The sequence below is a fragment of the Lissotriton helveticus genome, chromosome 3_1, assembly GCF_964261635.1.
Source record: "Lissotriton helveticus chromosome 3_1, aLisHel1.1, whole genome shotgun sequence".
Taxonomy (NCBI): domain Eukaryota; kingdom Metazoa; phylum Chordata; class Amphibia; order Caudata; family Salamandridae; genus Lissotriton; species Lissotriton helveticus.
Genome location: NC_136061.1, coordinates 1,954,817,184 through 1,954,829,541, shown reverse-complemented (window position 1 = coordinate 1,954,829,541; position 12,358 = coordinate 1,954,817,184). Strand labels below are relative to the sequence as shown.

The 12,358-nt window shown below is 43.7% G+C and overlaps 1 protein-coding gene across 1 annotated transcript in view; it reads right to left on the bottom strand.

Moving 5' to 3' along the window:
- Positions 1-11,581, bottom strand: part of C3_1H15orf61 (chromosome 3_1 C15orf61 homolog) — a 30,336-nt gene extending 18,755 nt beyond the window's left edge. Inside the window, exon 1 of the mRNA XM_078683052.1 lies at positions 11,446-11,581. The gene's annotated coding sequence lies outside the window, so the exon portion shown is untranslated. The remainder of the gene's footprint in view (positions 1-11,445) is intronic.
- Between the last annotated feature and the right edge of the window lie 777 nt (positions 11,582-12,358).

Below are 12,358 nucleotides of genomic sequence, written 5' to 3'. Positions count from 1 at the left end.
TTTACTTCACACATTTAAAGCTAAAGCGGGGCGTGCCACGATTGCTTCAAAAGTAAATAAATAGTAAAAAATATCATGCAGCGCCGCGTTTGTTTTCCATTTATTTATTGTTATAGCAATCGCAGCACAACGTGCTTTAGCTTTAAACATTTCAAGCTAAAGCGTGGCATGATGTGATTGCTACAAAAGTAAACAAATAGAAAAAAATGCTGCAGCTGCCTGCCTTTTTTTTCTATTTACTTTTGTTCCAATCGCGGAAGGCCACGTTTTAGCTTTAAACATCTTAAGCTAAAGCACGGCATGCCACCATTGGTGCTAAAGTAAATAAATAGATTTTTAAAAAAGCAGGTGGCTGCCGCATTTTTTTTTTACATTTATTTACTTTTGTATCAATCGCGGCACGTTGTGCTTTAGCTTCAAACATTTGAAGTTAAAGCGCGCATGCCATGAATGACAGAAAAAAAATGCAACAGTCGCACTTTTTAATCCTTTTTTTGGGGGGATCCGTGCTTTCATGAAGCTTGTTTTTTGGGTTCCTCAGTGTCGCCTTTACATTCTGTGACTCTGGGGAAATCACTTAGGCACAGGGAGAGCCAATGTCGAGACTTGTAAACCTTCAGGGGCAGATTTACAATAACTGGCGCATCCCTGCATATCAGCAGGGATGCGCCAGTTATTGTGCGTCACGGAAGACACCTCTTGCGCCACCATGGATGCGCCGCATTTACAGTGCGGCGCACCATGGGGCAGGAATAGAAAGATGTGTGACGCATCTGCTGCCGTAAAGGTGACGCATTGCTGGAGTTGCGTCGCATGCGCGACGCAGCTCCAGCAAGGCTCGGGGTGCCCCTATGCCTAACATGCTGCGTCAATCCTTATGCCTGCTTCAAGCAGGCGCAGGGTTTTAAAGCAGCATGGCCGTAAAAGTGACTGAGTGAAATCTTGTAGATTTCACTCACTTTTAGGAGGGGTTCCTGCGCCGGAACGCCACCCCACCGCGCTGGAACGCCCACATGTGGCGCAGGGCTTCACAACATGACACAACTCCCTAGATGCGTCACGTTGTAAATACCCTGCAGCATGGCGTTGGCTTTGCTCGCCGCTGCATCACAAAAGTGACGCAACGGCGGCGCAAATGTGGCATACGAGTTTGTAAATCTGACCCTCAGTGTTTAGTGCAATTTATTAAATCAGTCCTCCTCTGTACATTCAGACATTTAGATTAATGTTGATTTCTACAATTTACAGCAACGCAATATTGTGGCATTTAAAATTGTTGTTTAACCCGCTACAAATCAACGAGCAGGCGACATATGCTGCGTAGAAGCAACTCGATAGGTCAGCACAGTCAATGCACTAAGCTAAGATGGCTCCTTTGTTCGGCCTCTATCTCTTTGTCATCACTATGATAGCAAACGTGAAGAGAGAAGACAGACTACTTTCACCCCTTTGGAATATAGCTATCATGTATATCACGCTTCTGAAAGCGCAATGACGTGTTAAAGCACTTGTATACAGGAAAATTACATATCAGCACAAGATGATGTCTGGGATGAGTTCTTGCCTATTAAGATCTAAGTGTTTTTTTTACTGTATGGAATCTTCACTGTGCTGTTAACGAATCTTTGAAAAAAGGTCGGTGTAAACCTTCATAGTGTTTAGTGCGACTTATTCAATATGAAGTCCCCTTTTGTTGTTGCAGAACTACTACGGAGTAATAAAAGGATTCTCAGACCTGTTGGCATTGCTTCTTTTTGACTCTTCATGCATCATCTTTAAGGTATTCATTACAGTCAAGTATGTTGAATGCATGGCTTTCAACACAGCTGTAGTTGTAACTTTAAGCATATGTTTAAGAACATTGCAGGACTTCCCTTACACGTATGTCGGCTTTATTTAATTGCTTCCTGAAATAGTTTGTTTCTGGTTATTTTCACCCTCTGTAAAACTCAGGAAAATGTAAATATTTTCCTGGGCAGAGAAGCCTTCACCGTCACTTGGCACAGCGTGAAAGAAAATGCAGCAGGTTTACAGCACAATTAACTTGCCATTTTAGATTTGTCTTACCAGATGTTAAATCTAATTGACTTTTTCAAGTGAAAAAAAGGTTAAACTTTTTAACTCCACGTTTTTACAATGTTATTGTATTTTGTAATTTCAGTTTTTTGTTTTTCTCATTGTCTATATTGTTTACTTGCCGTGCACAAATAGAAAGAACTGTCCATTTGTTCTTCTGTCTTCATGGTAATGGACCTTTTACATCATCCGACTTAACGTGCAGTGCAGGATAATGGAGTAATATCTTTTCGTCCTTTGCTTCAAATGAGTCACTCGTTCTACCTCCTGACACTAATGTTTTATTGTGAATTCGCTAATATTCTACTCCTGATTGTCTTTGAACTATGCTCTTACCCCAATGGATAAGTCAGTGCTGCCGAAACAATACTCGATGTCACTGCACTCTAAGCCACTCTACTCGACACCACTGAATTCTATGTCGTCCACGGAGGCTCAAATAATGCTTCTCTAACTTTACTGACAATACAACAGCAAAAGAGTTAACTTTAAACAAGCATAACCCGGAAGAACAGCCCCCTCCAGGTATGCACCAATAGCATGACAATAATCAGTATATAAGGTCCCAGTGACATAAGCACTTCCTCTTTCTTTGCTGCTGGAGCAGCGAGATAAGTGTTGTTTCATTCTTATTAATAATTAATTGCTTGTTTATGTTTAAAACTTTGCCGCGCTGCGCTCTTCATGTTCGACGCGACCTTCGCGTCTTCTTTTGCTTGCATGGGTAGTCTTTTGACTGCCCGTATTTTCTATGTGCGTATTTCATATTTCTACTGCGCATTTGCATGGGAGCGTGTCGCGCTCTCTCGCGCTTATGAAATTATTGTGCCTTTCTTGAAGTTGAGGCTTTGGTGCCCCTTCGGTTTCTTTCTTCTTGTGGGCTGTGGCGAGGGAGCGGAGCTATGCACTTCGGTGCGCTCAGGGAGCAGGCTCTGTTTAGCCCCGACTTCGCGTGTCTGCGCATGCGCGAACAGCCGGTGACAGGATTTCTAGCCCGGCTCTTCACGCTGCATTAACACACGCATTGCCTGATAAATCCCTGGCTCCAATTTTACGCTGACTGGAGCGTTTTTCCAGACTGAGTGCTTGGCATTAGGGGAGTTATTTCAGGGCTTGCTCCTGCCACTTCAAATTTGTTTGTTTAGACCCAGTCTTTTTACGTTTGACTGTCTGTGGTCTGTTGGCCCTTGGGTTCTCCCCCCTCTTTTGAACTCCTTCAAAATCTCCTATTATAATTATGGCATACTACGCTGAGGAGGAAGATAAGTGGGTGGAATTCAATGAATATGAAGAGTATATGGAACCATACAGTGAAACTTTGGAGGAGCATTCTGTTGAAACCCGGGATACCCACGACCGGAGTTCTATGAATAAGGGGCTTCTTAAGGCGCTGAAGCCTTTGGCGAAGTCTCTGAATTCGAAGAAAAGAAAGTCTAAATCTAAAGGCACATCTTCATCTTCTTCTCGTGCTTCGGCTGAAGCCTTGTTAAATGTTGCTAAGACTGTGTTTTTAGACCATGGTTCCTTGGCGGTATACAACCATTACAACGCAACTTTTACAACGACCTACCATTACCACGCATTTTTTACAACGCAGGATCCATTACAACGCAATACCATTACAACGCATGTATTTACAACGCAGGTACCTTTACAACGCATACAATTACAACGTAAGTATTGGTAAGTATATAATTTTTTACAAAATATTATAAGTTTGGGTTTTTGGGTAAAGGGGTATTTTTAGGGTTCAGGGTCAGTTTTGGGTTTTTGGGTAAAGGGGTATTTTTAGGGTTCAGGGTCAGTTTTGGGTAAAGGGGTATTTTTAGGGTTTAGGGTCAGTTTTGGGTTTTTGGGTAAAGGGGTATTTTTAGGGTTCAGGGTCAGTTTGGGGTTTTTGGGTAAAGGGGTATTTTTAGGGTTCAGGGTCAGTTTTGGGTTTTTGGGTAAAGGGGTATTTTTAGGGTTCAGGGTCAGTTTTTAGTTTTTGGGTAAAGGGGTATTTTTAGGGTTCAGGGTCAGTTTTTAGTTTTTGGGTAAAGGGGTATTTTTAGGGTTCAGGGTCAGTTTTTGGGTAAAGGGGTATTTTTAGGGTTCAGGGTCAGTTTTGGGTTTTTGGGTAAAGGGGTATTTTTAGGGTTCAGGGTCAGTTTTGGGTTTTTGGGTAAAGGGGTATTTTTAGGGTTAAGGGTCAGTTTGGGGTTTTGGGGTAAAGGGGTATTTTTAGGGTTTAGGGTCAGTTTTGGGTTTTTGGGTAAAGGGGTATTTTTAGGGTTCAGGGTCAGTTTTGGGTTTTTGGGTAAAGGGGTATTTTTAGGGTTCAGGGTCAGTTTTGGGTTTTTGGGTAAAGGGGTATTTTTAGGGTTCAGGGTCAGTTTTGGGTTTATGGGTAAAGGGGTACAGGGAAAAAATTAAATACAATTAAATTTAAATTACATTAAAATAAAATGATTAAATTAAATTAAATTAATTACATTAAAAAAAATTAAATTAAATTAAATTATATTAATTTTAATTAATTTACATTAAAAAAAATATTTTAAACTTACCAATACTTACGTTGTAATTGTATGCGTTGCAAAGGTACCTGCGTTGTAAATACATGCGTTGTAATGGTACTGCGTTGTAATGGATCCTGCGTTGTAAAAATTGCGTGGTAATGGTAGTCGTTGTAAAAGTATGCGTTGTAACGTCATACATCCTTCCTTGGCAGATAAAGATGCTCAGGACGATTCTATGCCCAGTGCCACTACTTCTTCTGATTCGGATGACTCGGATAAACCTCAAAAGAAAGTCAAGAAAACAAAACACACCTTCTATGATGCTTAGGATGTGGTACAACCTAAAAATGTATTATTCAATCCTCAAAATTTAATTCATCCTTGGTCCACAGAATGGCAACCTTGTGTGGAAGTTGCGCATTATGTCTAAAATAATATCCGCCAAGGTTTTGAAAGCCAGGTCAGAGCTACGCTTCGGTCTGAGTGCCCTCGACCCTCTTAACTTGGCAAGGTCACTGATACGCCAGATTTAGACCCAAATATGGCTACTTTTATGCGCAAATTTGCTAAGGACCCTAGGAAGGGTTTAGATAGAGCCTGGAAAGGATGCCAGGATAAACTTTTGGATATTTCTGGTCCTTTAACAAAAATTTTGGATGCCGCAGTGGTGGCTAAAGATAAGGGTACCCCTCTGGACCCTTCGGACATCATGGAATGGGCGCAACGTGTCATGTGTTTTTTGGGAAACGCAAATGTTGCTTTGTCTACTGAAAGGAGATGTTCATTTTTAATGCGGATTGATCCACAATTAGCTGAGATGGCTACCGCAGAGCCAGGTTCCCTGGCCAATGGAATGCTTTTTGGAGAGGACTTAGTTAAAAAGATAGGGAAATATGTTGCAACATTCTCAGCTTTGGACAAAGGGCAGGCTAACATAAAAAAAAGTATTTCATACTGGTGTTTTTAATAGGGCCGGCCGCTTTAGAGGTCGCGGTTCCGGCCGTGGAGGACAACAGACCTCTAGAGGTTCAGAGCAAAGGAGCAGAGGAGGCGCCCAGAGGTCCAAATTCTACCCCACCAAGGCTAGAGGCGACAGAGGCCGAGGTCAGCGAGGCAATTATCGAGGACAGCAGTACCAGTCTGGAGACTCCTCGTATTCAGGTACCCATTTTGCATTACGGGGATCACATGGTGGGAGGTCGTCTGTCTCAGTTCCTTCCCAGGTGGGAGGCTCTGTCTTCGGATCCTTGGATCCTACAAACTGTTGAGGGTTTTCGGATAGAGTTTTATTCCACTCCTATTCAGACCTCTACGTTTTTCCCCCGTAGAGATGAGTTTCATCGACGAAGAGATTCAGTCTTTGTTGCTCAGAGGGGCTATTGTGCAGACGGACCTGCATCCACACAGGTTTGTGAGCACAATTTTCCTTGTGCTCAAGAAAGATCTGGGTTTCCGTCTTGTTCTCAATTTGAAACATTTCAACGTGAGCGTAGTGTATCGCCATTTCAAAATGGAGGGCATTCATCTCTTACGAGACAGGTTGTTGAGCCACGATTGGATGGTTCGGTTAGACCTAAAAGATGCTTATCTGACGGTTGCCATTTTTCCTCCTCATCGTCGTTTTCTCCAGTTTCAGTGGCGCACTCAATGGTTCGAATTTACGGCCATGCCCTTCGGTCTGTCGTCCGCTCCATGGTGTTTCACAAAACTCATGCGGCCGGTGGTTCAGTGGTTAAGGGAGAGAGGAGTGAGACTCATTATTTATCTGGACGACATTCTGATAATGGGTCAGTCTGTCGAGATAGTTCGGTTGCATCTCTCTTGGACTATCAGTCTTCTTCAGGAGTTAGGTTTTCTCCTCAATGTTCCCAAGTCTCTCCTGATTCCATCTCAGAGGATCAAATTCTTGGGTTTTCAGGTAGATTCGGTGAAGTCTCAACTTCTCTTACCTCTCAAGAAGAGGTCCGCCATCAAGAAGAAATTGAGGAGAGCGCTTGCCTCTCCGACAATATCATTGAGGACCTTAGCCCGCCTTGTAGGGTTGTTGGCAGCGTCCATTCAAGCGATTTTTCCAGGTCCCCTTCATTACAGGGCTTTACAGAGGTTCAAGATTTTACACCTTCGCAAGGGTCTGCATTATGCAGAACATATTGCGCTCTCTCAGGAGGCGCGTCTGGAGATGAATTGGTGGTTACAACACATGGATGCTCGGAATGGCAAGGCCATTTTTGCGGCAATCCCGGATGCCATCATCGAGTCTGACGCCAGTCGTTGGGGCTGGGGGGCTCGTTGCGGGACTTTGGAGACCGGTGGTCGTTGGTCCCAGGAGGAATTATGTCTTCACATCAACTGCCTAGAGCTGTTAGCGGGCTCTTTTGCTATTCGGACTCTTTCTCCTCAGAAAGCAAGTTGTTGTATACTTCTGCGCGTGGACAATGTGTCCGCAGTGCGCTACATCAATCGTCTGGGAGGTACCAGATCCCGACTTTTGGTGGAAATCGCCAAGGATTTTTGGCATTATTGTCTGGACCATCACATATCTGTGACGGCAGAGTACATTCCGGGTTCCTTGAATGTGGTGGCAGACTGGAATTCCAGATTCCTACGGGACTCCAGCGATTGGAAACTGCATCCCTCTGTGTTCCAAGCGTTGAACTCCAAATGTGGCCCGTGTGTTCTAGATCTCTTTGCCTCTCGACTCAACAGGCAAATTCCCCTATTTTACAGTTGGCGTCCGGATCCGTTAGCGATCAGCTCGGATGCCTTCCTTCAATCATGGACGACGGGCATTCTATATGCATTTCCACCGTTCGTAATGATTCCGAGATTGTTGGCCCACACTCGTCGACAGAGGGCGGAAATAATCCTAGTGTCACCTTGTTGGAAAGCTCAAGCGTGGTTTCCAGGAGCAATTACGTGGTCATGTGCTCCTCCAGTTCAAATCAGGTCCTTCCCGGAATTGTCGACCAACCCTGTCGGTCTTCTTCATCCGTAGATCCTGCAGGGTCAATTGCCTCTCATGGCGTGGAGACTTTCCGGCGACGCTGGCAAGTGCCGGGAGTTTCGCAAGACGCTCTCTTTTTCCTCTCTCAATCTTGGGCACCCTCCACTCACAAACGTTATGAGTCCGCTTGGCGGCGATGGGTGCGTTGGTGTGGTCAACAACAGAGTGATCCCTTGGGATCCTGAATCTATGCAATTGTGAATTTCTTATCCGAATTGGCCAAGTCTGGTATGGCTTTCAGGACAGTCAATAATTTTCGATCAGCCCTTTCAGCGGGTCATTCTCATATTGACGGTAAACCAGTAGGTGAACACCCTTTGGTTTGTAAGGTTCTACGAGGTATCAGGTTAGTAAATCCTCCTCAACCCAAATATCATACCTTATGGGATGTTTCCATTGTTCTAAGATTCTTGCAGTCTTGGCCGGCTAATGAGGGTTTGTCGCGCAAACAATTATCGGCCAAATTGACTCTGTTACTTTGTCTTATATCATGTAGACGTGTGTCTGATGTACGTGCACTGGACTTAGCAGGTAGAGTATTCACTCCCTCTGGAGTTTCTTTTACCATTTCTCGTCGTACAAAGACAAATTCAAAATGTGTTTCTTACCCTGCTTTTCCACATCATAGCAAACTTTGTGTTTTGCAATGTTTGAAGGTATATAAAGACTGTACTAGAGAATTCCGAAATGATGTGGCAGGCCAACTTTTAATTTCTCTTCAGAGACCTTTCCGCCCAGTCTCTTCAGCTACACTCGCCAGGTGGGTTACTTGGCTTTTCACCTTGGCTGGCATCCTCCGTTTTTGGTGCACACTCTGTTAGAGGTTCTATGGCTTCTAAGGCCCTTCTCACTGGGTCTAGGTTACAAGACATCATGACTACAGCGGACTGGTCATCTGAGTCCACTTTCAAGACCTTTTACCACAAACCTATTGTGGATATTGCGTCGGTGGTGGTGGAGCAACTTTAAACTAGCATTATTTGAGCCTCCGTGGACTGACATAGAATGAAAAATTGTCTAGCATTCGCGACAAAGAATTTTCAATTCTATTAAGGACACGGAGGCGAGAATAATCCCACCCAGGATGTTACATATTATTTACTGTATATTGTTAAAGACTGCTTTATATTGAATGCATTTCTGATGCTATGCTTAAACTCTTGTTTCTTCCCTACCCAATTATCTTTGTGACTGTTTTTCCTTTCAGTCCGACATGGGTATTATGGCTATGTTTCTTTTTCAGGTGATCAAAACACCCAATCCTGAAGATTCAGCTATCCTGATGTTCTTCACCAGTCCTCTGCGTTCCTGGAGGTTTCCTGATATGTTCCATTCAAGTTCCTTTGGATTCGAATTTTGTTACTTATAAACTTAGCAAAGAAAGAGGAGGTGCTTACGTGACTGGGACATTATATACTGATTACTGTCATGCTATTGGTGCATACCTGGAGGGGGCTGTTCTTCCGGGTTATGCTTGTTTAAAGTTAACTCTTTTGCTGCTGTATTGTCAGTAAAGTTAGAGAAGCATTATTCTCGCCTCCGTGTCCTTAATAGAATTGAAAATTCTTTGTCGCAAATGCTAGACAATTTTTCACTCTATGCCACTCTACCCTACACCACTACATGCTGTAACACTGCACTGTACTCTGCACCATTCCACTCTACTGCACTCCATGCAATTCACTCTATGCCAATGCACCCTATGCCACTACATTCTACTCGTCTCCACTCTATGCCAATACACTCTACGCCAATACACTCCATGCTACTCTAATCTACTGTGCACCACTGCACATTATTACACTACATTCAACACCACTCTATTCTACAACTCTGCACTCCAACATACACCACCCCACTCTATACCTCTCTACTCTACTATGCCCCACTCTACTTTATGCTAATGCACTCTATCCCACTCTACTATACCCAACTACACTATTTACCACTACACTCAACACAACTCCAGTAAAAGCAATTCCACTGTACTTTACATCACTCCACTCTATGCCACTCCATGCTACTCTAGTCTGCAAAACTGCACTCTATGGCAATGCACTCTACGACAATCCACTCTACTCTTATCACTCTACCCTATACTACTTCACTCTACTCTAAAACAATCTACTGTACTCCACTCCACTCTACACTACAGTACTCTAAGAGACTCTTTTACAATCTATGCCACTCCACTCTACTGCACTCTATTACACTCCAATACACGAAGCACCACTCTATGCCACTATACTCTACATAACTTTACAGCACTGTACTCTAAATCACATAATTACTATACACATAATTCCACTACACACCATGCCACATATTTACACTACACATCACACAATGCAATGCCACACAATTCCACAACTAACATTTCAAAACCAACTCACAGAGTTCCACTCAAAACATATACATCCACTTCCATAACACAAGGGTAAAAGACATTGCCATTTACAGAACCAATAACTCTAACTCAAATAAATGCGAGACCCTTTGCATTTCTAATGGTTGTTTTTTAACATTGTTTAAATCTCCAGTATGCAAAGTGCTGCAGGCTAAAACGCTAGGACCAGATGAATATCATACGATAGGGGTCACTTGGTAGTCTAATGTGTGAGACTCAGGAGTGACAATTGAGAAGAAATGTGTGTGTGTGGTGCGGGGTAATGTGTGGTGGAGTGGAGCCCTAGATCGCAGTCAAGAGCTATTGCTTTTTCTCGGCCGGTCGTTCCAAGAGTGCCTCCATCTCCTCGCCGTAACTCCCTGTGGTGCTGGACGGGAACTAAGGCGACAGTCCTACTTTTACTACTGCGACACCACGTACCTGTTAAGTACCCTATCCACCATTCATCTAAAGGTCACCAGAAGACGCCTTATCACGTAAGCACACCAAGTGCAAAACGGTTCCGTTCGGGCCCTGGACTTTCAATTAATAACACAATTCATCCTGTGAGTGTTCAATTTTCGTTCGCCCCAAGCAACTAGACGAAAGCAGTAGATTGCAATGACTGGTAGCAATAAAATAAAGCACTAGAATGTTGTTTGGCCATCCTCAGTGCTTTAAATGGGCCGGTACTCACCGGCACTGAGTACATGCACTTCCGATTTTTTTTTGTTTTGTTTTTTGCCGTCAGTGTCGGCACTTTCTGTAGCCAGGGAGAGTACTCGTACCCTGATTCACGGCAGGCGCAGGTTACTTTTCTCCTTCAGTCAAGGGCAGAGACCACTCTGCTTCCGAGGAGCTTGTAATTAACTCGCTGAAGCAGCCATTTGCAGAGTTGCTGGTAAAGATTCCCGCTGCGCCCATTTGAAAGGCCCCAAACTGCAGGGGGTTGACAGGGCTTATGTCACGCTGTGATTAACAGGACAGGGTCTCTAGACAGACCCTGCACTGTCAATCAGGTGCGCAGCGACCATTCAGGTGAAAGTATCATCATCATGACTTTCATTTTGTGTAGTTAATCTTTTTTTTTTTTTTAACATAAAAGCATTTCTCATGTGTTTCTAATATGTGCTGCAACTGGTACAGAAGTCATTATGTATGATTATATTTAGGCCTTAGCCCCACCCCTAACCCCGCCCACTTGCGCGCGCACACACACACATACATACATACACACACACAGACACATAACCCCCCCACCCACACGAACTTGGCCCAAGGTCATAGAGCGCTTTACACCAGCACCAGATTACATAACACGAAGTCAGATTCATGTTTTAAGGCAGGAGGAGTGTTTTCCCAGCATCAACGGATTTTGACCTAAAGCAGGGTCTCGAGTCAGATTACCCAGTTTAAACGTCGGCAACTCTGGCCGAGTGGCCGTTAAATTACATCTCCTCACACCAGCCCCCACTAACCTTCAGAGCAAATGCATCTTTTACTCCGAAAACAGATTTCTTCTGTGGTAGAAGCACCGCACTGCACAGCCAATGGAAAGACAGCAAGAAACTATCCGACAGCTAATAGAAGCATGGGGATCAGGCCAGCCATTCAGAACGTAAGGATACAGTAACCGACAGCACGAAAAGGCGGGCAAACTATCCTCCATTTGCCTATCAAACGGCAGGGTAAAACAACTTCATTGACAATTGCATCGACCAACCCACGAAGCGGTGAGAAGCCGAGTGCTGCGCAGTGTCCAATCAGGACAGCAAGGGCTTGGCGAATGATTGTAAGCTATAAAAAGAACCTGGTTTAGCATGGCAGAGCAGAACAGTCTACAAAGCAGCAGACTTAAAAGTGCTTTTCTTATCCATATCCAGAGAATCTCATAAAAAAAAACATTTACCACAAACTGTCAGATGACCCGGTGTCAAGTATGACACTTTCAGCCAGTCCTGCGTGTTAGTTCAGAACGTGATGCATGGTCAGTTATTGAACACTTAATTAAAATTTTAAGCGTCCATCCAAGTTCCAGAATGTAATATGTTGTATTATATAAACAAAAAAAACCAAAACAGGTTACTCTGTGGGTTAACATTGTCATATGAACGCTCGGCAACTATGAAAATTGCACAACAGAGAGCCAGTGCAATTTGAATCATGGCTTTGCAATTTCCCTACTCCATGAGCCAATAGCTCATTCAGTCCATGGGGTTAACACTTGTCTGATTGTCTACCGGCATGACAGGTATTCCAAAGTACCGACGGAACAAACATTTGAAAAATCACATAAAACCGGCCTCCCCCACCCTCTCAAACTGAAAATATAAATGGAAGGCACTCTAAAATGTTCTCTAGAGCTGCCTTAAGGATCCCTAGTTAATAAGT